Raw genomic sequence first — 26,636 nt, 5'->3', positions numbered from 1 at the left:
ATATATACAGTATATACACAGCTCATACCTATATATTACATCCTATATACACCATATATACAGTATATACACAGCTCATACCTATATATTACATCCTATATACACCATATATACAGTATATACACAGCTCATACCTATATATTACATCCTATATACACCATATATACAGTATATACACAGCTCATACCTATATATTACATCCTATATACACCATATGTACAGTATATACACAGCTCATACCTATTTATTACATCCTATATACACCATATATACAGTATATACACAGCTCATACCTATATATTACATCCTATATACACCATATATACAGTATATACACAGCTCATACCTATATATTACATCCTATATACACCATATATACAGTATATACACAGCTCATACCTATTTATTACATCCTATATACACCATATGTACAGTATATACACAGCTCATACCTATTTATTACATCCTATATACACCATATGTACAGTATATACACAGCTCATACCTATATATTACATCCTATATACACCATATATACAGTATATACGCAGCTCATACCTATATATTACATCCTATATACACCATATGTACAGTATATACACAGCTCATACCTATATATAACATCCTATATACACCATATGTACAGTATATACACAGCTCATACCTATATATAACATCCTATATACACCATATATACAGTATATACACAGCTCATACCTATATATTACATCCTATATACACCATATGTACAGTATATACACAGCTCATACCTATATATTACATCCTATATACACCATATGTACAGTATATACACAGCTCATACCTATATATTACATCCTATATACACCATATGTACAGTATATACACAGCTCATACCTATATATTACATCCTATATACACCATATATACAGTATATACACAGCTCATACCTATATATTACATCCTATATACACCATATATACAGTATATACACAGCTCATACCTATTTATTACATCCTATATACACCATATATACAGTATATACACAGCTCATACCTATATATTACATCCTATATACACCATATGTACAGTATATATACAGCTCATACCTATATATTACATCCTATATACACCATATGTACAGTATATACGCAGCTCATACCTATATATTACATCCTATATACACCATATATACAGTATATACACAGCTCATACCTATATATTACATCCTATATACACGATATATACAGTATATACACAGCTCATACCTATATATTACATCCTATATACACCATATATACAGTATATACACAGCTCATACCTATATATTACATCCTATATACACCATATATACAGTATATACACAGCTCATACCTATTTATTACATCCTATATACACCATATATACAGTATATACACAGCTCATACCTATATATTACATCCTATATACACCATATGTACAGTATATATACAGCTCATACCTATATATTACATCCTATATACACCATATGTACAGTATATACGCAGCTCATACCTATATATTACATCCTATATACACCATATATACAGTATATACACAGCTCATACCTATATATTACATCCTGTATACACCATATATACAGTATATACACAGCTCATACCTATGTATTACATCCTATATACACCATATATACAGTATATACACAGCTCATACCTGTGTATTACATCCTATATATACCATATATACAGTATATATACAGCTCATACCTGTGTATTACATCCTATATACACCATATATACAGTATATACAAAGCTCATACCTGTGTATTACATCCCATGTATACCATATATATTGCTCATACCTGTGTATTACATCCTATATATACCATATATACAGTATATACACAGCTCATACCTATATATTACATCCTATATACACCATATATACAGTATATACACAGCTCATACCTATATATTACATCCTATATACACCATATATACAGTACATACACAGCTCATACCTATATATTACATCCTATATACACCATATGTACAGTATATACACAGCTCATACCTATATATTACATCCTATATACACCATATGTACAGTATATACACAGCTCATACCTATATATTACATCCTATATACACCATATATACAGTATATACACAGCTCATACCTATATATTACATCCTATATACACCATATATACAGTATATACACAGCTCATACCTATATATTACATCCTATATACACCATATGTACAGTATATACACAGCTCATACCTATATATTACATCCTATATACACCATATATACAGTATATACACAGCTCATACCTATATATTACATCCTATATACACCATATGTACAGTATATACACAGCTCATACCTATTTATTACATCCTATATACACCATATATACAGTATATACACAGCTCATACCTATATATTACATCCTATATACACCATATATGCAGTATATACACAGCTCATACCTATTTATTACATCCTATATACACCATATAATCATATATACAGTATATACACAGCTCATACCTATATATTACATCCTATATACACCATATGTACAGTATATACACAGCTCATACCTATATATTACATCCTATATACACCATATGTACAGTATATACACAGCTCATACCTATATATTACATCCTATATACACCATATGTACAGTATATACACAGCTCATACCTATATATTACATCCTATATACACCATATATACAGTATATACGCAGCTCATACCTATGTATTACATCCTATATACACCATATATACAGTATATACGCAGCTCATACCTATATATTACATCCTATATACACCATATATACAGTATGTACACAGCTCATACCTATATATTACATCCTATATACACCATATATACAGTATATACACAGCTCATACCTATGTATTACATCCTATATACACCATATATACAGTATATACACAGCTCATACCTGTGTATTACATCCTATATATACCATATATACAGTATATATACAGCTCATACCTGTGTATTACATCCTATATATTCTGTATATATATATAGCTAATCCCTGTGTATTACATCCTATATACACCATATATACAGTATATATACAGCTCATACCTGTGTATTACATCCCATGTATACCATATATATTGCTCATACCTATATATTACATCCTATATACACCATATGTACAGTATATACACAGCTCATACCTATATATTACATCCTATATACACCATATATACAGTATATATACAGCTCATACCTGTGTATTACATCCCATGTATACCATATATATTGCTCATACCTGTGTATTACATCCTATATATACCATATATACAGCTCATACCTGTGTATTATATCATATATGTAACATATATACAGCTCATACCTGTGTATTACATCCTATATACACCATATATACAGTATATATACAGCTAATACCGATGTATTTTATGCTATATATATAGCATTTATACAGTATATATACAGCTAATACCTGTGTATTACATCCTATATATAAACCATATATACAGTATATATACATCTCATACCTGTGTATTACATCCTATATACACCATATATACAGTATATATACAGCTCATACCTGTGTATTACATCCTATATATACCATATATACAGTATATATACAGCTCATACCTGTGTATTACATCCTATATATACCATATATACAGTATATATACAGCTAATACCGGTGTATTACATCCTATATACAGTATACAGCTCATACTGGTGGATTACATTTTATACCTCCGTATAGGTTAAGGCCTTTCTTTATGTCGGAATAATGCAGAAATGTCTTTAAATGAAATAACGATTCTGCATTAATCTCTCGTTTATTGCACATTTTTGTTTCCGCTTTTCGTATGCAAATGATGTGAATTTATAGCTGTTCTTTATGAAGTAATATAATTTATGTAAATTGTCCCAGACCACCAGAGCTGGGAGAGGAAATCCAGGGGAGACTGTTTACGTTCCGTCCCGCACAGCGCAGTAAACATCTGTGAGCGACAATAAAATATTATTGTGGTCGCCATAGTGACCGTCCATTAAACATTCTATCACATTTCTAGAAGTTGTAATGGTCACAGTGACTGGTGGAGATGTGATAAATCTGCAGCCGCTGCCTATATCCTACATATTTATATCTTCATCACGGCTCCTGAATCTTAAGAATGCCGCATTATTAATTTATACCAACTGTAATTACTGTGGGTGTAATGTATGGAAACTAATCAAGCTTCTGTTCCTTCTTAATATGGCGGTCCCTCACGTTACATATTAATTCTAGATCGGCCATTGTAAGTAAAACATCTTGGAAAACGAGTAAATGGTACCAAAGGCTTAAAACTGAAAAAAATAGGCACGTAACTAAAGCCTTATACTGACACCCTAGCTATCCCTGCTGCCTGGATTACTTCTGATGGTGAAGATGCTCTGGCCATGTGCCTTGCTGATCTCCTAAAACAGCCCTTATCTGTCCCCTCCCCCACCCAGGGAAGTGGGGAATAATTGTGTATAAGAATACGCAAACCAGACTAACAAGGGAAGACGTACAGGGATAAATGAAAACACCAAACAAATTTGCACTCACAAACAACAGACTGGAACACTGGGAAGTAAAGGGAAGGAAAAACCAAATAGGAAAGGATGAGGATATGCACAAAGACAAATCACCAGACAACAGTCTTTAGAGCAACACTCCAAACACCTCCTCAAGCAACCAACACCTCCAACTCCAGAACCAGGCAGTATGACACTAACACTGGCAATCTGTTACGCTCGCACCCGGACTGACTGGCGTGAGCGTGATTAGTGATCCCACTGTACCCTGAACAGAGGAGTGCCTGGAGGGGCGTAACTAAGTATCAACCCGATCCGACCAAGGTCGCACGGTGGCTCAGTCGACTCCGTGAACCAGGGAGGAACCGAGCAGAGGGACCAGGTGCTACTCCAGGTCAGACCCCGGTCACAGCTGTTGACCCACACCGGGAAATGCAGGAACAGGCAGGTTAGACTGGCATGTAGACAGGTGGGTACTGGCAAACACTGCTGGTATGCAGACAGGTGGATATTGACAGGCACAGCTGGTATGCAGACAGGCGGGTACTGGGAGGTAGAAACGCAGGCAGGATAGGGACCAGTACAGACTGGGACACAGGAACGGAGCCGCAGGTGCGGTAGACAAGCAGAGCAGAGCAAAACCCGCAGATGCGGTGAACAAGCAAAGCAGAGCAAAACCGCAGATGCGGTGAACAAGCAAAGCAGAGCAAAACCTGCAGATGCGGTAGACAAGCAAAGCAAAGCAAAACCCGCAGATGCGGTGAACAAGCAAAGCAGAGCAAAACCGCAGATGCGGTGAACAAGCAAAGCAGAGCAAAACCCGCAGATGCGGTGAACAAGCAAAGCAGAGCAAAACTGCAGATGCGGTGAACAAGCAAAGCAGAGCAAAACCCGCAGATGCTTTAGACAAGCAAAGCAGAGCAAAACCGCAGGTGCGGTAGACAAGCAAAGCAGAGCAAAACCCGCAGATTCAGTGAACAAGCAAAGCAGAGCAAAACCGCAGATGCGGTGAACAAGCAATGCTGAGCAAAACCCGCAGATGCGGTAGACAAGCAAAGCAGAGCAAAACCGCAGGTGCGGTAGATAAGCAAAGCAGAGCAAAACCCACAGATGCGGTGAACAAGCAAAGCAGAGCAAAACCGCAGATGCGGTGAACAAGCAAAGCAGAGCAAAACCCGCAGATGCGGTGAACAAGCAAAACAGAGCAAAACCGCAGATGCGGTGAACAAGCAAAGCAGAGCAAAACCTGCAGATGTGGTACACAAGCAAAGCAGAGCAAAAACCCGCAGATGCGGTGAACAAGCAAAGCAAAGCAAAACCGCAGATGCGGTGAACAAGCAAAGCAGAGCAAAACCCGCAGATGCGGTAGACAAGCAGAGCAAAACCCGCAGATGCGGTGAACAAGCAAAGCAAAGCAAAACCGCAGGTGCGGTGAGCAAGCAGAGCAAAGCAAAACCCCCAGATGCGGTAGACAGGACAGGGCTCTGTTCACATGGAACAGACTGGAGAACACAAGAAGATAGCTGGAACACAGGAGTTAGATACAGAGGCAGGGAAACAGAACGAGCAGAACCAGATACACAAAGTACTTGCAATGAAGTAGTGAGTGGACACAAAACTCACAAACAGAAGTACAGAGACAACGAGTTGGAGTTAGGTGCAGGTTCAGATACTGCAGGAAAAGGGAATGGTACAGACATAGAGACAAACAGGTAACAGACTAGGACACTGTTCAGACAGGATCTGAACCAGGAACAAGATACAGGAACGAGCCTGGGAGCTCAGCCCCCAGGGTGGCGGAAACTGACTAAAGTCACAGGTACAGGTAACAGGCCTGGGTATACAGCCCCCAGGGTGGCAGAAACAGACTAGATACAGGACAGGACCTGGCAACTAAGTTGCAAGGAACAAACAGATGGAAAGTGTTGCTCAGGCGCCTCCTACTGGGTGGAGGGTGTTTAAGTATCCAGTGACTCACAGGAATAGGCTGGGGACGCATTAGGACTGTGCACACGGTAGCTATAAGAAACAAGCAGAAAGCCGCGCCGACACCCTAAGCAAACAGACAAGAGACATGGCCACAGCAGGTACTGAAACAAAGAGTGCAGCATGGACTGACAGGTAAGATTGCGGTCTTGCATGGTGGGAGGTGGTGCACCATGCAAGCATGCCGCCAGGGATGTTACACAATCCCTGATTGTCTGAGGTGAGTATATATAGCAGAGGTGAGTGGCCAACACTGAATAGCTGAGACAGTCAAAGCAGTAAAGCTCCAGGAGCTCTCAACTGAACAGATTAACTCCTGCACTGCTAGCAGAAACCTGCACTGTTTAATATGATGGTGAAGTGCTTCTAATCAGTGCAGGAGTTCGTGAAATCAGACACCGTGGTCTTCTGGCCCCTACTTGTTGTGGTAAACCCGTAACAATTTGTTTTTTTTATACAAGAAAAAACAGATGTCACGATGCAAGTAAAAGTGGTCACATGGACCAAAAATGAATGAAAGTGATTAAAATAGGACTGTTTTTCCCCGTAGGCAAAAAAAATTAATAAATAAATAATGTAAATCTACATGAGGGCTGATATAGATAAAATTAGTCCATACATATAAAAGGCAGAAATATATCAGGGTTTTAGAACTCAGCCGTCTAAATGGAGCACAAGCCACGCGTTTGCATCTCCGCTCCATTTAGGGCGGTTGTTCACTGGGTACTAAAGCCCTGTGACCCCCAATTTTCTCTGGATCGGATCATTGGGGGTCACAGCAGTCAGAACCCAGATAGGTGATATGGTTTAGGTTTTTTTTAGTAACCCTTTAAATTCCATTAAACCAAGCAAACTGATCATCGGAATGCTCAAGCATGTGAATGGTGATGATTTCTGCTTATAGATTAGGGAGTATATAGTGTGCCTTGGCTAGTATTATGCCCAAATGTTAGTAGTATGGCTGCTATCGTAGTCAGTAAATTAGGGGCTGTTACATATGTATCTACTGAACTTTAAATGCCACATGCTGTCAGGATCAGATCAAGACGAATTGATTAGTAGATGCCCCCAGAAAAAAATCTAGGCGTCTCCTAGGATATCAAGGAAGGATGGAAATAATGTTTAGAATTGCCATAATAATTTGCACATAATTATTTCTTACCTTGTATTAATAATAATATCACCACTTATTGCTGAACATAATATGGCCATATAGTGCCAGTACAATAGTGCCAACATAATAACGCCAAACCATAAACTCAAATAATAACAGTCAGCACCATGACATAAGTGTGAGATGATCTGTGGAGAAATGATGGAGATCAAATAGCAATTTTTCCATTGCCTATTATTATTATTTATTATTATAGTGCCATTTAGTCCATGGCGCTTTACATGTGAAAAAAGAGGTAACAATAGCAAAAACATTTACATAATCTTAACAAAACAAGTCAGCGACTGGTACTGGAGGAGAGAGGACCCTGCCCGTGAGGGCTCACAATCTACAAGGGATGGGTGGGGATACAGTGGGTGAGGGTAGAGAAGGTCATGCAGATATGTGGTGGAGCAGTGGTTACTGCAGGTTGCAGGCTTGTCGGAAGAGGTGGGTCTTCAGGTTCCTTTTGAAGGTTTAGAGGGTAGGCGAGAGTCTGATTTGTCGGGGTAGAGAGTTCCAGAGTAGGGGGGATGCATCGGAGAAATCTTGTATGCGATTGTGGGAAGAGGAGATAAGAAGGGAGTAGAGCAGGAGATCTTGTGAGGATTGGAGGTTGTGTGCAAGTAAGTACCAGGAGACTAGATCACAGATGTATGGAGGAGACAGGTTGTGGATGGCTTTGTATGCCAAGGTTAGGGTTTTGAACTTGAGTCTCTGGGCAATGGGGAGCCAGTGCAGGGATTGACAGAGGGGAGAGGCCGGGGAATAGCGGGGGGACACGTGGATTAGTCGAGCAGCAGAGTTTAGGATAGATTGGAGGGGTGCGAAAGTGTTGGCCACAGAGCAGGAGGTTGCAGTAGTCAAGGTGGGAGATGATGAGGGCGTGCACTACTGTTTTTGCAGATTCTTTCCTGAGGAATGCGGGAGATATTTTTGAATTGAAGTCAGCAGAAAGTGGAAAGGGCTTGGATATGTGGTTTGAAGGAGAGATCAGAGTCAGGGGTTATCCCAAGGCAGCGAGCTTGTGGGACTGGGGAGAGTGAACAGCCATTGACGTTGATGGATAGGTCAGATGGGGGATATGAATGAGATGGCGGAAAGATGATGAATTCTGTTTTATCCATATTAAGTTTTAGAAATCTGGCAGAGAAGAAGGATGAGATGGCGGACAGACATTGTGGGATTCTGGTTAGTAAGGAGGTGATATCGGGTCCATAGAGGTAGATCTGTGTGTCATCAGCATAGAGGTGATAATGAAAGCCGTGAGACTCTATAAACTGTCCGAGGCCAAAGGTGTAGATGGAGAAGAGCAGAGGTCCTAGAACTGAACCTGACTTAATCCCTGTTTTCTGGCATGGATTATATCATAGTCAAAAGGAGCAATAGCTAGGGGGTCTCCACATTGTATTCTAAGCACAGTGCTTTTTTATATAATAATAATAATTGTCATTATTATTATTACTATTTTTATTATACAAAATTTTTAACGTTAAATAGAATATATAAATGTTTTATACATTTTCAGATTGTAAGTCTCCCCGATCCCATTGGAACCCCCATCATGTTTTATATATAGTGACAGAGGTGCTGCATGGGGTCATATCATTAACAGATCCCAATCTAATGTCAATAACTGCAGATGTCCACAGGACCACAAAGAAAATGCAAACTACACCGAGATATTAGAGAATCGCAGGGGTCACAATGGCCGCCTTGATTTAGAGTGACAGACCAGTCAATACCCACTGGCTGTAATCATGTGGTCAAACGGGAAGTGCTATAGGGGAGGGAGTAATGGACTATGTACGACATGCAGCTGTTCTTACATTATGGAGGCAATGTATAATCAGATATGTTTCTTTACCTGATCAGACAGATATAAAATGGGTTTATATGTGGTCCTGTATATATAGTACGTGTCTCTGAATATGCAGGTAGATACTTATACTCTATACAATATTATGGTATTGCATACACTGTATCTTAATAGTCTAAAATTTACCAATACTTTTGTAAAATTTGTACTTTTTATTATTTTATATTATTATTGTTATTATTATTATTATTACTTACTAAATATTTTTTTTTAATTATTATATCATGTCCACAGTCCTCTAGTTTTCCTTAGAGGATTGTGCTTTCTTTTCACACTTGGCATTGGCACATGCCATTGCAATGATCGCTATCCAATGTACAAAGGCTTCCATTGAAATGTAGCAATAAAAAAAGTTGCATGATTCATATCACATGCAAGTCACAGAATTAGTTTTGAGGCACACGTTGTGCTAGACACGTATTTGCTCATTAATAGAACTGTAATAAATGGCATCTTCTCTCTTGTAGACACTAATATGGGCCGGACGTTCCAGTAGAGTTGTACTATGCAACGCTTGTGTGATTGCCTTACTGGGTTCATTAATATATTTCAGTTGCTGTAAGCATCTAAGAACTAATGGAGGGGACTGGGTGGTAGAGCCCTCTAGGCGGTGGAGGTCACTGGTTGGTAATGTTGAGACTCTGATGTCCAGTTATTGGGAGCGTCTAGGAAATGGGGCTGTAGAAGAAGTGTGCCCCATCTTTAGCTCAGGAGCTACATGTGGCTAGCGGACCCATGATGTTTGGCTCACGTATGTCTGCTAGCTTGGACCATTCGTAGAGAAGGTCTCCAGATGGTGTCTGTTGTGAGTAGACCAGCACAGAGCAGATCTGGATGTGCATATACTGGCAGGGAGACGTTGAGGGATAAATATGGTGAGCTGGTGATAGGATGATATTGTTATGGAGTGTTGGAGCCGGATTAAATAAGTTTGGTGAGATTGCGTCAAGTAAGAATTCCGAATGGGTGTAAAGTCGGAAGCTCTGAATATTGCCTACAAGGTGCTTTCTGTGGTGAAGCTTTGGCTGTCATTATACCACTAATGGTGGGCTCTGGTTGACACTATAGTGGGTAAGGACTTGATGTGGGTTACAACCCCCTCCCTTCTTTAAAGATAAGAAAGTTTGAGGACCACTGTTGTAGGTGATGGAGACTGCTAAGTGGTGGATGTCTCTGCTGTTAATTTTGAAGCTGTCCAGCTGCTTGGACTATAAAGGATGACCTGAAGGAACTAAGTGATGGAGGTCCCTGGGAACTTTTTTACCCTCTCTATATCTTAGCTATGGTCTTTCACATGATACATTATTTATTGGACAACTCACTAACTCACTATGTTCCTCCCTGTCGACACAACACTTCTTGAACTTTGCATCATAATGTTATTCACAAAAAAAATGTAGCCTTGCAGCCTACACCAAAGTCCCACTTCATTTTCTGTCTTTCCTCAAACTTTGGAGCTTTCCTTTCCGTTAGAATCTCCTGTAACCTGCTTTCAGAATCACAGCATTAAAGACAAACAGTATTAGGATCCGCAGTGTAGTGTGTGGGATCCCAGCACTCGTGTCGTATCCCAGCATTGCCACACAGAAGCTGTAATCCCAACATCAAATGCAACCGCCATGGATAGTCGTCTGTTTACAGAAGGTATATAGCAGGAAATAGTGACAATTCCAAGGTCGTGTGCCAAAAAACATTGCAGGCAACTGAGCAAAATATTATACATTTTTCTGTTTTTTTTTGACTCCCTGTGAAACTACTGTTCAAAGTTTAGGAAGTAAATATTTAGTCTAGCAAGTATGAATTGCCAGTTTAAACATGTCATCTATATAAAGTGCGTCTTGGTAGAAGAGAAGGAGATTTTGGCTGAAAAGTTAAAGCATAAACTCTTATATATTCATTGTTAGTCAAATGCGGTTATAACAGAAATAATCAGCATGTAAATTCTAATAAATTCTATTAACTTATTTATTATCACAATGCAATGCATATAGAATATATTTTCCAGTCTTCTTTCTTTTTCGCTTTCTTTCTCTTGCTTTCTTTCATTCTCTCCTTCCTTCCTTCCATATAGCATGTAATGAATAATCATCGTAATCCAAACTCCTGAATTTAATTATCACACATCATATTCTTTCCTTCCACCTCTACTTCCTTCCTATCATCTTTGCTTCCTTCCATCCTTCCATTATGTAATAAATATAATAATCATAGTAATCCTTACACCTCAACTGATTATGACGACACATTCTATTCTCTCTTACCTTCCTTCCTTTGATGTTTCCTTCCTTCTTTCCTTCCTTTCTCCCTCCTCTTTTTCTTTCTTTCTTTTTCTTTCTTTCTCTCTCTCTCTTTCTTTCTCTATTTCTTTCTCTCTCTCCATCTTTCTTTCTCTCTTTCTTTCGCTCTCTTTCTGACGCGCCCCTGGGCCTGTGTCGCGCTGCGTTGCGCACGCGGGAGCTTACCCGGAGCCGGATCTCTTTAGGGTTGTAGTCTCGTGGCGGTGATCCGGTCCGTGCCCAGGGAGTCAGACTAAGTGGCGGTCTATGGCAGTAGATGTTAACTTGATCGACTACGCCACCCGTTGAGTGCGGCTTTGAAGCCGCCGCTGCAGAACAGTCCACTGAGGCCAGGTGTATGAGGATGTGCAGCGTGGTGGTATAACCCCCAACGGGAGGGGTATGGCCTCAGGGCAGCAGGGATAGATGATGGGGGTGATGGTGGTACACGAGCGCAACAAAGTCAACTCGGAGTCTTGGTGGTGCAGTTCAGGGTCTTTACTCAGGGTTACTCGGTTACTGCTCCAGGCCACCGCTGCAGAGGTGGCCGCCTGTGTCGCGCTGTGCTCACCAGGTGAGGGGCTCGGTTAACTCACAGGTCTTTCTGGAGTGCTTTGCAGGACCCCCTTTATGTCCCCTGTCTCTGGTCTTCAACCCCACTAGTGACCACGCTTTTGTCCAGCTGCCTCGGACCTTCTTGGTGGGCAAACGTTGGCCTGCGTTTCCCAGGTCCTATGTGGTGCCTTCCTAGCGGGTGTGGTGAGGGGCTGCTCCACATGTAATGTCGCAGCCTCCGGTTCTTAGTTGAGGGTAGTTTCTCTCCTCCACTAATTTGGGATCCGGTTCCCATCTTCTTGACCTGACCCCCCTACTCAGGTAGCGGCGGGCGTGTGGTGGCTACCAGCCAGTCCACACCCCTGGGGTCCCCTCTGTCCTTCCTGGAGCCCAGTCTGCTCCTCTTCCTCCTTCTTCCCTCCTCCAGGCTCAGGCCTCCTGACAGGGCCTGCCTGTGGAGCAGAGCCCATAAAGCAGCTCTGCTCCCTGTCTTCTCCTCTCTCAACACACTTCCTTTCCAAGATGGTGCCTCCCTTTATACTCCTGTACAGAGTGCACCCAGGATCTACTTCCCCCACGCACACACTACCGGGTTCCCTTCTCTAGGTGTTCCCTCCCCCCACTCCAGCCAGGGACATGCTCACTCGTGCCTGCATAACTAATGGGAGCACCGTCGAGCTGTCCCCCGGAAATGTGGTGTAGTGCATGTGGGTGTTAGGGTCCTGAGCCACACTCCATCCTTACCTGGAAGTGAGATATCGCACATCTGGATGAGATGCAATACCTCTGTAGCAACCGAACCCTCGGGGTGCTACATTCCCCCCTGGCAAAACCCAGCATGTCCGCAGGCTGGAACTGAGCAAAAGACAGGGTATACATTAGAACATGCAAATTTTTCATAAACAACAAGTATAACAGGTATCAACATTCAGTTTCCCTTTATGGGAACGGCTCTCTCTTAAACGGTATAAGTGCATATGTACTGTTCTGGAACTCTTTTTCATAGTAACACATTCTAGCATATAAATTTTTCATATAAAACATTTCTAGCAGCAGATCCACGAAGAAGTCTCTTTATAACAGGTCACAGTTTATTCTGCAACCAGGTGTCCATTTTCCTAAAACAGGGAGACGTAACCAGGTAGGGGTCTGTCCTGCCCCGAGTCCTTAACAGTCTTTTAGTCCATCCTGGGTTACGCTCCACTAACTGTACAAAGGATTCCCGGTAAATCCACCAAGGACTCCTATACATTACTAGAAACACATAATTATTTACAGGATATGGCCGCTCTCAGTCCTCGGCCAGGTAGGGGTGGCTGTTCTCAGTCCCCAGCCAGTTAGAGGGAAAAGGGGTGGCTGTTCTCAGTCCCCAGCCAGGTAGGGGGTAAGGGAAACAGTTCTCTTTCTGTCCCAACGGGGACCACACTCTTAGTGGAAACAGTCCCACAACAGTCCTTATACCCGGTCGGGTAACTATTTACATCTCCTCTTTTACCGTTTACGATTAACGGTGTGCTCCACACGCTCCTTTCTCTTTCTCAGGTTCAGACCCGTCCGGGCCCTCTTGGTACTCGGGGTCTGAGTGGTACTGTTAATGACGCCCGGGGTCAGGGGGTGCGACTTTGGGCCTGGGCGCGGGCTAGTGGTGGCAGTGCCCAGGTCTGGAGGGCTCGGCTGCAGGGCTTGTTGCGGGGTCTGGAGCAGGTCTGCGTCTGCAGCGCCCGGGATCGGCGGCTCCACCGGGTGGCCCGGGAGCAGGCTGACGCTGGCAGCGTCCGGGACAGGGAGACTCCTCTTACCTGCTCCCGCGACCGCTCCTGCGTCACACGTCTTCTCCTGGTGCTGGTCGGGGCCCGCGACGGCTGGGGCGCTGCCGATGCTGGGCAGCTTAGTCTGCTGCTGGTCCGCCATCTTGCTGTCCGTTCCTGGTGTCCTCCTCCCCCCTGGTGGACCGTGGCCTACCTGGCGATGATCCTCTTCCGTAGGCCGCGGCTCCGCAGTTGATCATCAGGGTCGAGGACCTTCCGTCGCGCTCCAGTGACGTCGGCGTCTGCTGGGCTCCTTCCAGGACCTTACGCAACGTCCGGACGTGAGGCGGGGCTTCAGTTCTCGCGCGCTTTCGGAGTCCACGCCCCTCTTCTTCCCGCGCGGCGTCCTCAAGATGGCGCCCAATGGCGGGAAAACTCCACAGATGGCGGGAAGAAGGCTGAAGATGGCGCCGGATGGCGGGAATCTTCACGGATGGCGGGAAGAAGGCTGAAGATGGCGCCGGATGGCGGGAAAACTTCACGGATGGTAAGTTTTAAAAGTCTCTTTTTCAGGCACACAGTACCCGGTGGTTGCGGGCACGAAATCCTGCCGACTACGCCAAAAGTTGACGCGCCCCTGGGCCTGTGTCGCGCTGCGTTGCGCATGCGGGAGCTTACCCGGAGCCGGATCTCTTTAGGGTTGTAGTCTCGTGGCGGTGATCCGGTCCGTGCCCAGGGAGTCAGACTAAGTGGCGGTCTATGGCAGTAGATGTTAACTTGATCGACTACGCCACCCGTTGAGTGCGGCTTTGAAGCCGCCGCTGCAGAACAGTCCACTGAGGCCAGGTGTATGAGGATGTGCAGCGTGGTGGTATAACCCCCAACGGGAGGGGTATGGCCTCAGGGCAGCAGGGATAGATGATGGGGGTGATGGTGGTACACGAGCGCAACAAAGACAACTCGGAGTCTTGGTGGTGCAGTTCAGGGTCTTTACTCACGGTTACTCGGTTACTGCTCCAGGCCACCGCTGCAGAGGTGGCCGCCTGTGTCGCGCTGTGCTCACCAGGTGAGGGGCTCGGTTAACTCCCAGGTCTTTCTGGAGTGCTTTGCAGGACCCCCTTTATGTCCCCTGTCTCTGGTCTTCAACCCCACTAGTGACCACGCTTATGTCCAGCTGCCTCGGACCTTCTTGGTGGGCAAACGTTGGCCTGCGTTTCCCAGGTCCTATGTGGTGCCTTCCTAGCGGGTGTGGTGAGGGGCTGCTCCACATGTAATGTCGCAGCCTCCGGTTCTTAGTTGAGGGTAGTTTCTCTCCTCCACTAATTTGGGATCCGGTTCCCATCTTCTTGACCTGACCCCCCTACTCAGGTAGCGGCGGGCGCGTGGTGGCTACCAGCCAGTCCACACCCCTGGGGTCCCCTCTGTCCTTCCTGGAGCCCAGTCTGCTCCTCTTCCTCCTTCTTCCCTCCTCCAGGCTCAGGCCTCCTGACACGGCCTGCCTGTGGAGCAAAGCCCATAAAGCAGCTCTGCTCCCTGTCTTCTCCTCTCTCAACTCACTCCCTTTCCAAGATGGTGCCTCCCTTTATACTCCTGTACAGAGTGCACCCAGGATCTACTTCCCCCACGCACACACTACCGGGTTCCCTTCTCTAGGTGTTCCCTCCCCCCACTCCAGCCAGGGACATGCTCACTCGTGCCTGCATAACTAATGGGAGCACCGTCGAGCTGTCCCCCGGAAATGTGGTGTAGTGCATGTGGGTGTTAGGGTCCTGAGCCACACTCCATCCTTACCTGGAAGTGAGATATCGCACATCTGGGTGAGATGCAATACCTCTGTAGCAACCGAACCCTCGGGGTGCTACATTTCTTTCTCTCTTACTTTCTCTCTCTTTTTCTCTCTTTCTTTCTCTCTTACTTTCTCTCTCTTTTTCTCTCTTTCTTTCTCTCTTTCTCTCCATCTTTCTTTCTTTCACTCTTTCTTTCTCTCTCTCTCTTTCTTTCTCTCTTACTTTCTCTCTCTTTTTCTGTCTTTCTCTCCTTCTCTCCATCTTTCTTTCTTTCTCTCTTTCTTTCGCTCTCTTTCTTTCTCTCTTACTTTCTCTCTCTTTTTCTCTCTTTCTTTCTCTCTTTCTTTCTCTCTCTTTTTCTCTCTTTCTTTCTCTCTTTCTCTCCATCTTTCTTTCTTTCACTCTTTCTTTCTCACTCTCTTTCTTTCTCTCTTACTTTCTCTCTCTTTTTCTCTCTTTCTTTCTCTCGTTCTCTCCATCTTTCTTTCTTTCTTTCACTCTTTCTTTCTCTCTCTCTTTCTCTCTTTTTCTGTCTTTCTCTCTTTCTTTCTCTCTTTCTCTCCATCTTTCTTTCTTTCTCTCTTACTTTCTCTCTCTTTTTCTCTCTTTCTTTCTCTCTTACTTTCTCTCTCTTTTTCTCTCTTTCTTTCTCTCTGTATCTCCATCTTTCTTTCTTTCTCTCTTACTTTCTCTCTCTTTTTCTCTCTTTCTTTCTCTCTTTTTTTTCCTCTCTTTCTTTCTCTCTCTCTCTGTCTTCCTTTCTCTCTTTCTTTCTCTGCAATAAATCATCACAATAATCCAGAAGAATGAGTTCAGCTCCCGGCTTCTTCTGGACATGCAGTAGGGTCTTGGTATCTGACATTAATTGTGACCTTGCGGTTTGCTCATCCCTCCAGTATTAGACACAGGGCTCCCCATAATAGAATCAGGGTTGGCTCCTACATATACCGATATAGAAGATATCCTATTTGTTTTGATCTCTTTAGGGTAAAATGTTCTTACGTAGTAACATATACTGCATGGCCTCAGATCCATGTATAACCTAGGAAACTATTGGATTCAAATAATGTTATAGGAATTACAAAAAATCTTTGCTACAAGATAATAAACAATTGTGTTTGGATTATTTTTTTACACTGGTACGTGATATTTTTGAGGGAAAAGAGGAGGGTATGAGGCGAAATGGAAAGTCAGCTCACCATTCAGTCATCGGAACAGGTATCCAGGAAATCCTCAGCAACCTTCGCCCGGAGGCGCTCTAGTCAGGAGCGTGAAGACAAAAATGGATAAAAAAAAGGTAAAAAAACCTCAAGCAAAAAAAAAATTAATTAAAAATATGTTCTTTATTAATCCATCATAGGAAGATTAAAACATGCAAACACCTTTATGACATCCAAGGAATAGAGACCTACGCGTTTCGGCGAAGCGCCTTAATCATGGTCACCATGATTAAGGCGCTTCGCTGAAACGCGTCGGTCTCTGTTCCTTGGATGTCCTAAAGGTGTTTGCATGTTTTTAATTAATAAAGAATGTATTTTTTTAATTTTTTATTTATTTTTTTTTTTTTCCGCTGGAAGTTTTTTCCCCTTTTTTCCCTATTTTTGATAGTTTTGAGGTTTCAGGAGGCTTTGGTGAGTGCCCGGGGTATGTCCCACCTTTATAACTCTTGACATTCCAACAAGTCTCCATCTTTTCTTAGAAGCCTTTTGAATGTTTTGGGAGAGCTGGCAATTTTTATCAAACCTAGTACATGAACATCTTATTACACGTTTAGGCCTAGTAATAAGGATCCTTGGTAAGGACCCTTGAGCTACCTTTATGCCTACCGTGTGCATTTGTTGGGCCACTGGAAGAAAATGTCTTTGGAAGAGGACAAAGGTGGACATGCCATTGGTGCAATCTTTGTAGCCACACAGGGGTCCAAGAGGTAAAGGGGCCACTTCTACCTCCATAACAGGTGGAATTGTGCATTATGATGAGCCTTAGACTGCAAGGTCCCATATTGTTTTTGCACAGGGATTCTTCTGTCTGTGTCCGCTCCTGGAAGACTTGATGATTTGTCCATTCTGACAGCATATCATTCATATATCATATAGATGAGGATATTCTCATTTATGGGCTAAGAAGAGGGAATAATAAGATATTAAAGCCTCTATTCAGACTCACACCATACATTTGATGTATACCTTTGGACACAGATAGTAGACAATCTACCGGCCTGTAAGATCACGAGTTGAGTCACAAGTTGGCATGTCATTGCTTAATGAATGGGGCCCATTCATTTAGTATACATGTCATTTTGTAATTCGCATGCAGTGCTTGGGGGCATTAGAGGGTAGCAAACATATAAATGTTGACGTTGATTTATTGAATCAGCCTGGAACTCTAAGTCTAAGCCTAGGATTCAGAGCATGAGCTGTTCTGCCCAGGTCTAGTATCAGAAATTCCAGTGAACTAAGCAAAACCAAAAAAATTGAAAAATTTCAACAAAAATTCAGCAAAACCAAAGAAATGAGCCGGACTATAAACTGGTATGTGCAATTTGTAAGTGCATGTTCACACTGTGGCCATTTCACAGACAAAACCTAAAAAAAAAAAAGAGCATATACCCTGCAGTAACTAAATAGTAATAGTACATGTAAATAACATAAAGTATTTAGTTAATGCTATTTTGATCAAAAAAGCATAAAAGCCATCCTACCACGACAAGGTGACCCATCGGGACGGTCGTCCCTAAACTGTCTCTAGTATTAAAACCTTACCATGTGTCAGACGACCTCAGTGTGAATAAGGGCAGAGCAGGATAGGGTCAGACTGAGACATCGATCCATGGGAAGCTATATAAAGGAAATGCCTAGCTCAGAAAGTGGGCCATGCACTCAGGCTGACTGCGGCAAGTCAGTTGGCGATCATTTACTAGTCTGTCGCTGACCATATTTTCATGTACATAGAACAATCATTACGTTTTTTTATGGTTTGCTTTAAGAAAAATAAACTGCGGTTTATGCACCCTCCCCGGGTCTAGCTTTTTGCCACCACCGCTGCTTGTAGTGTCTGTTGTTGTCTGCAGCACTGACGTCACATTAACAACAGCACTGCAGCCAGTCAGTGAGTTCAGCGGCCCTGAACAGCTCATGCCGCCTACTCAGGTAGAGCTGCTGACCTCAGTTATTGGCTGCAGCGCTTGTCAGCATGACGTCAGTGTTGCAGACAATAACAGACACAGAGCTGCGGCGGAGACTCAGAGCTAGACCTGGGGATGGTGAGTGTTTTCTGAAACCAGAAAATGTCTTTACTATGCATAGAACACCACCTTTTTATATAGGACATTGTGCTGCTGAGATTGATGATTTTTTGGTATAGTTTAAAAATCATTTCACCTGACGAACAAGTATTTTGCTCATTTATCAGGTGATTGCCAGACTGATTAGACCGGCTTATAATTGTGAAAATAGCTTTTCTCAGAATGTTCATTCCAGATTATCAGCCTGTGTAAATGGGATCTAATACTGGGGTGATTCATTAAATCACATGGACCATGACATTGAATTGTTAGAGGTATCCCCTGATGTTCGTCATGTTACAAGGAGCCTCAATGATACCTTATCACGCCTGTTACCCTTGTCATTTAGGGCAGCAGAAAACCAATGATCTCTCTGCACTAAATAGAGGTCTAACAGCAAATCCAGAATATGGTTGACCGGGTGGAATGATGATGGCTGTACCAGCTGATTTCTCAGTCATCTTAACCATCTTTACCATAACAACATACAACATACACAACAAAACACAAAACAAGTTGTTTCCACATCACTTAATAGACATTACATTCAGTTATAAACTTTTTATATGTTTGATAAAACGCGGGAGCCCGGGAGTTTTGGGCTTGATACAAGTGATTGACTTCTTTCACGTTAGACTTTTCGCTGCCGAAAGACATTTTTGTATGTTTTGATGTTGATATTTTTCACTAAGATCAGATTCTGACTTCTGAGTTGACCAAGCATGAAATTGTTTCTTCAGATTGTCAAAGCTTTTCAAGAGGTAGAAATTCTGTGGAAAAGTGTAAAAACAGTTTTCGGTGCAGAGTTAAACTATATAAGTTTTGGGAGCTTTTTCTATTTGATTGCTTGTGAGTTTATTACCTTTATGTGTCTCGTTCCTGGAGGTTTCTATCTATCATTTTCCGTTCCAATCAACAAGTGAAGAAGAATCATATCCACACTATACTGATGAAGCACATTTGATTCCTGATTAAACTGTTTTCTATGTGATTATTTCACAAAGGTAGATGGGATGTGAAACCGAAATAAAGTATCTGTAAAGACATAATGTTATAAAAAATTAACAAATAGAGATATACTCGGCAACTCAGTCTCCCGTCGCTCCAGTGTCGGCTGCTCTGCTGGCCTCCGCCAGAATCGGAACTAATGACATCCCAATGTGCTGTCCGACCAATTACATAGGATCGTGAGCCTTATTAATTGCCTTTTTGTTTTTCTATGATTGTGTGATGTTCACCGCTCTAACCTCTGGTCATGATGAAATATTAATTATAGCCGTACGTGTTTTAGTTTTATAGACACTAACCTAATTAAAGGGAATTTGTCAACAGGATTTCACACCCCAAAATTTTCATATACCATATGCATTTAGCTCTTTCAAAGACAAGTCCAGCGATACCTTTACATGGCCAGTCCGTTCCTCCATTACTGACAAATCAGTGTTTGAATTGATATGTAAATAACCATGGTAGAGCTGAAGCCTCTGTCACTCCAGCTCTACTGCTCGCCTCCACTGCCTCCTCCTGCTTATATCAGGTCTTTGTTGTTTATGGCATATCTTATTGATATGTTTCCTGGATGGGAATACCCCTTTAAATACTTCATATCTCTAGATACATATGTATTTTTTTTATGTGAAATATATTCTGAGGCTTGTGACAAAGTCACTGGCAGAATACTGGGAGGGAGATATGTTTCACTGAGGCTATTAGCTTCAGTGATGTGAAATGTGGAAGTCTTCTTCTGCATGGTAGGTGCAGAGAGGGTTAATCAGCCATATTTAAAAGGGCATGTTTTGTTGTGAATGGCCATAGTGTGGGCGGGAGGCCATTCACCATATCTCCATCCCAGGGAGATATAGCCAGCCTTGTGATTCAGGTGTGGTTCAGTATCTGGAGAGACTTGCTCCAGAGAGAAGCTTGCATGTGTTGTGCTGAACCGTGTGCGGCTAACCCTGAGTGACCAGACATTGGCCAATATATGGACTGTCCGGCAACTTTGTATTTTGTTTTGCCGTTATGCCAAATGGGCTGTGTTTACTTTGCAAACTCTAGGTTGGTTCATGATGTTTTAATAAACCAACCCGAAACTTAAAGAGACTGTCGCTTTACCACAGGCTTTATTAAAAGAACAAGAAATGAAGTATAAGCATCTTGCAGTTCAGGATGAGATGTATGTATGCTGTATGTGTCTTATTATTGCTGAATATTTACCGTACACCAGAGTATTACATTTCAATCCCGGATTCCTTTCATTCTTAGAAAGTGTATTGTTCCCTCTGTCCCAATGCATATGGATAAGATGTTAAACCATTGTATATTTCATGTAGATTTATGCATTAACAAGATTTGCTTTGTTTATCCACAAATGTATGAAAGAAAAGAAAACATCTCAATGAAAATATTAAAAAAAAATAAGAGATTTGCATCGGATGAAACTGGTGCGGTTTGCGTGCAGTCCTGACATTGTCCAAGTTCTGCAGCTGGAGAACCTTAAAGTCCTAAGTGTTCCTCATTAGCCAGGAAGAAGGGGGGTAGGAATAGAACTGGACATATGCCAACACTGTCCACTTCCTTTTTGGAGATTTAGGATGATGAGGAGATAAAGGGTCTGGTGACCAGATGGAGCTTGTCAGATTAGCAATTGTAGCACCGTTAATAGCAAAGTCACAGGGTTTTTTTTTTTTCTCTCTCCCCCTTTTTCTGAAAGCACAATTGATTCCCTTCATAAGGCATGTGCATATTTTATGGTTTTCGGCAAGGAAATGCTCAGCAGAAGGTTGGCTGCTGGTTACACCTCGAGCAGTTGCCTCCAGGCACATCTTTGCTTTCCTCATAATAGGAAACATTAGCAACTAGTGGCTCAGGAAAAGGCATTGAAAAATGTCTCGTGGGGACCTGCGGGCCACATGAAGTGAGAACCACCAGCCAAGGCAATGTGATTATGGCTCCAGAAGGGGTTTAATATTACCACGTAGATATTTTATGGTGATGCCAGCTCATTGTACTCACTAATGTCATATGTGATTTAAAATTTGATTATCTTTTATCAAGAGGGGGGGGGGGATTCTGTTATGTGATTTTGTATATTTGATGCATACTAATGAAGGACTGAATGCCACAATAACCAATGGAAAATTTACATGTTACCATTTGTGTTTCTGAAACTATTAAACTTTATGGATAAGAGAATTTCTAGGGGAAAAATGACTTTTATAAATAATCTGAAGTTATTAGCAGTAAGAACAGAGCGTTTTGTCCCATAAAGGGAGTCTCCAAAACTCAATTTCAACTTTAGTCATATAGGGACATTCCAGTTGTAAAATCTGTACTGATTTCTGCTTTGGCTGCTAGATGGCGCCGCGACTTTGTTATGGGTGATGCTTGACATCATTGTGTTTTAGACCTGGTACTTTTGGTGCCATTAGATCAGGGAACTATGGAGTTAATTTTCTGTTTTTGATTACTCCTTCCTGAGAGCCTTGGGTGCGTCTCTCTGCTGTTTAAACCCCTGGGTCTCTGACTTCCACTGCTAGTCAATTAGTTTTACTACCTGGCTTTTGCTAATCATTGCTTGTGGTGTTTTACAGATTTATCCGGTTCTCTATCTTCAGCATAAAGTTTGACTATCCACTTATTTTATGATTCTGTTCCTGATGTGACCATGTCTTGGCTTTGACCTTGCTTGGCGACCGTTCCTATCTTTAGTTCTTAATTGTAAAGTGCTGCGGAATATGTTGGCGCTATATAAATAAAAATTATTATTATTGTTATTATTAGTTCACTCTTCCAGATAGCATCCTATCCGTAGAAGCAATCCACTGGACGCCGATATAAGACCAGATCCCTGTACAGGGGTTAAAGGGTGAAGGTAGAGGTACCCCTGGAATCTTCCAGACGGAGTGGCTTGTGCCAGGTCTTTCCAAGGTAGCCTGTGGCCTCTGACAGATGTGAGACCAGTAGTTTAATGTTCGCTTCTTTTCTTGTTAAAAAAAAGTATTTTATGCAAATGAGGGAGCTCGGTGCAACCATGTACTCGGTGGTGTGATCAAGACCTCAGTGCACTATTATACCATAATTGATAACTTAGTAATACATTTCTATAAAATCACAATATGAGCCCACAACCCCCTGGAAGCCATAATTATCCAATAATTATTCGTTTTACAAGTACCTGGACAGTAAACTTAACGATTTTAGCAGACTTTCGTTCTAGTGTCTTTTATCTGAAACAGAGGAAATTTTGGTCACTAGTCCTCTAGTTTGTTACGCACGAATATTATCCAGCAAATAACCAGCACAAGGAAAAATGTGTTGAGCAAAGCAATATAATACACGTCTACCCTTCACAACAGCTGTGCGGTCAATGAATTACTAGAACGCCAGATAGAATGAACAAAATAGTCATTTCTTACAAAACCTAGAGCGAAAGTCTGGTAGAAGATGATACAAATATTACATAGATGAGTGTGTTAATGTTTCAAAGCAATGAAATCAAATAGAGAAGTGTTGTATCACAATCAGCCGGCTAGAAGGAAACGTAAGATATTGGGCATTCGGACAGGGGCAATGGAGAACGTGGATGAGTCGATCTGTATGCCCTGAGACTCCCACACATTACACTAAAGTTGGAGTCGAGTCTGATATCGGCAAGGATCATCTTACAGTTTAAGGTCAAGTTCACACTTCAGTATTTGGTCAGTATTTTGCATCAGTGTTTGTAAGCCAAAATCAGGAGTGGAACAATCAGAGGAAAACTGTAATTGAAAGATTGACACATGTTGTGTGCTTTGGAGACACTCCTGGTTTTGGCATAGAAATACTGATGTGTGAATAAAGCCTCACATATGGTGGCCTCCTGACAGTCTAATGTGTATGGTGGCCTCCTGACAGTCTAATATGTATGGTGGCCTCCTGACAGTCTAATATGTATGGTGGCCTCCTGACAGTCTAATATGTATGGTGGCCTCCTGACAGTCTAATATGTATGGTGGCCTCCTGACAGTCTAATATGTATGGTGGCCTCCTGACAGTCTAATATGTATGGTGGCCTCCTGACAGTCTAATATGTATGGTGGCCTCCTGACAGTCTAATGTGTATGGTGGCCTCCTGACAGTCTAATATGTATGGTGGCCTCCTGACAGTCTAATGTGTATGGTGGCCTCCTGACAGTCTAATGTGTATGGTGGCCTCCTGACAGTCTAATATGTATGGTGGCCTCCTGACAGTCTAATGTGTGTGGTTGCCTCCTGACAGTCTAATGTGTGTGGTTGCCTCCTGACAGTCTAATGTGTATGGTGGCCTCCTGACAGTCTAATGTGTATGGTGGCCTCCTGACAGTCTAATATGTATGGTTGCCTCTTGACAGTCTAATGTGTGTGGTTGCCTCCTGACAGTCTAATGTGTATGGTGGCCTCCTGACAGTCTAATATGTATGGTGGCCTCCTGACAGTCTAATATGTATGGTGGCCTCCTGACAGTCTAATATGTATGGTGGCCTCCTGACAGTCTAATATGTATGGTGGCCTCCTGACAGTCTAATGTGTGTGGTTGCCTCCTGACAGTCTAATGTGTATGGTGGCCTCCTGACAGTCTAATATGTATGGTGGCCTCCTGACAGTCTAATATGTATGGTGGCCTCCTGACAGTCTAATGTGTGTGGTGGCCTCCTGACAGTCTAATGTGTGTGGTTGCCTCCTGACAGTCTAATGACTGTGGTGGCCTCCTGGCAGTCTAAGGTGTGTGGTTGCCTCCTGACAGTCTAATTTGTGTGGTGGCCTCCTGACAGTCTAATGTGTGTGGTGGCCTCCTGGCAGTCTAATAATATATATAAATGGTGAGTCAGAATTATGTATTATGTACGGTTGTCACTTTCATTTCTATATATATATTTTGTATTAAATCATTATTTTATATATGACCCAAAATCATTTTACCCAGAACAAAACTGCAGAAACCCCCTGTACCCCAATGTACAATAATATCACTATAGCGCTCTACACTCCTAGCTATACCTAATAAGATCACATCGGGAGGACTATCTAATTGACTTTATCATTGCCGTAGACATGGTTCAGTTAAATGAAGCCCCATGATAGCAGAATAAGGCAATTGTAGATGGAGGTTGTTCTAATTAACAAAGAAAGGTCAATCAATGAAAAACAATTAGTAGACTTGGTGTGCTTTGTCCTTAAAATCATGCTTATAAGTTATCAATATCTGCGCTGGCTACATTGTATTGTTAGTGGTAGATTACAATCCTGACCCGCTGTGCCAGGGCTCATTAGTCATTTATTCTAGCTGGAAACCAGAAAACATCGTTCAACATAGAAACAAAAAATCTATGTGCAAGTATTTCTTACAGTTTAGTTTGTGATTTTCAGGATTGTTTTGTATCCTGACGTGATGAACCTGGAGACGTTTTCTTTTAGCAGTGTAGGAGCCCGTACTAAAAATGGTGGGAAAGCATTCACAGCGACACTCACTAACCCCACCATTAACTTCACCAGCAGCCAAACCTACAGAACGTATTCATCATCCCTACAGTACTGCAGATTGTATGGAGGCTGCACGGTCAGGAATCAGGACTTGGGTGAGGCAAGAACCCCACACTCAGCTCCTGAGCCCCACACCTATAGAATACAAGTCTCCAGGAGAGGACTGAGAAATTATCCACCATGATGTGTTTCTTGTATCTCTTTCTTTCTATGTCTTTCTTCCTTTCCCTCCTCCTTTATTTCCCTCTTTCCTTCCTTCCTGATTCTTTCTCCCTCTCTTTCTCTCTCCCTCACTCAGTTCCTACCCCTCCTCCTTCCTTCTTTCTTTCTTTCTCCCTTTCTTTCTTTCTATCTCTTTCTTTCTTTCTTTCTTTCTCCCTTTCTTTCTTTCGTTTTTTCTCTTTCTTTCCTTCTTTCTTTCTTTCCTTCCTCCTTTATTTCCCTCTTTCCTTCCTCCCTCTCTTTCTCTCTCTCTCTTCTTTCCTACCACCACCTATTTATTTTTTTCTTTCTGTTTTTTTTGCTACCTTCCCTCCTTTTTATTTTCTTTTTCTGTCTCATTTTTTTCTTTATTTCTTTCTTTTTTCTTTCCTCCTTTATTTCCCTCTTTCCTTCTTTCCTCAGTATTTCCTTCTCTTTTTCTCTCTTTCTCTCTATCCTACCCCCACCTCCTTCTTTCTTTTTTCCTTCCTTTGTTCTTTCCACCTTTCCTTCCTTCCTCTCTCTCTCTCTTTCTTTCCTTACTTCCTTCCTCCTTTCCTTACATCCACCCTTCCTTCTTCACTCCTCCACCTCTCACTCTCTTTCTTTCGTTCTTTTGCTCCTTCTTTCTTTCTTTCCTCCTTTATTTCCCTCTTTCCTTCCTTCCTCACTCTCTCCCTTTCTGTCTCTCCCTCCCTTCACTCACATATT

At 42.2% G+C, this 26,636-nt stretch overlaps 1 protein-coding gene across 16 annotated transcripts in view; it reads left to right on the top strand.

Moving 5' to 3' along the window:
- Positions 1 to 26,636, top strand: part of ROBO2 (roundabout guidance receptor 2) — a 1,535,448-nt gene that overhangs the window by 1,198,285 nt on the left and 310,527 nt on the right. The gene's annotated exons all lie outside the window — the stretch shown is intronic.

This window comes from Phyllobates terribilis, unplaced genomic scaffold, assembly GCF_046119375.1.
Source record: "Phyllobates terribilis strain yellow unplaced genomic scaffold, ASM4611937v1 Scaffold_2__4_contigs__length_985480577, whole genome shotgun sequence".
Classification (NCBI taxonomy): domain Eukaryota; kingdom Metazoa; phylum Chordata; class Amphibia; order Anura; family Dendrobatidae; genus Phyllobates; species Phyllobates terribilis.
Note: the sequence above shows the minus strand (reverse complement) of the source record. Positions and strands in the feature narration are given on the sequence as shown.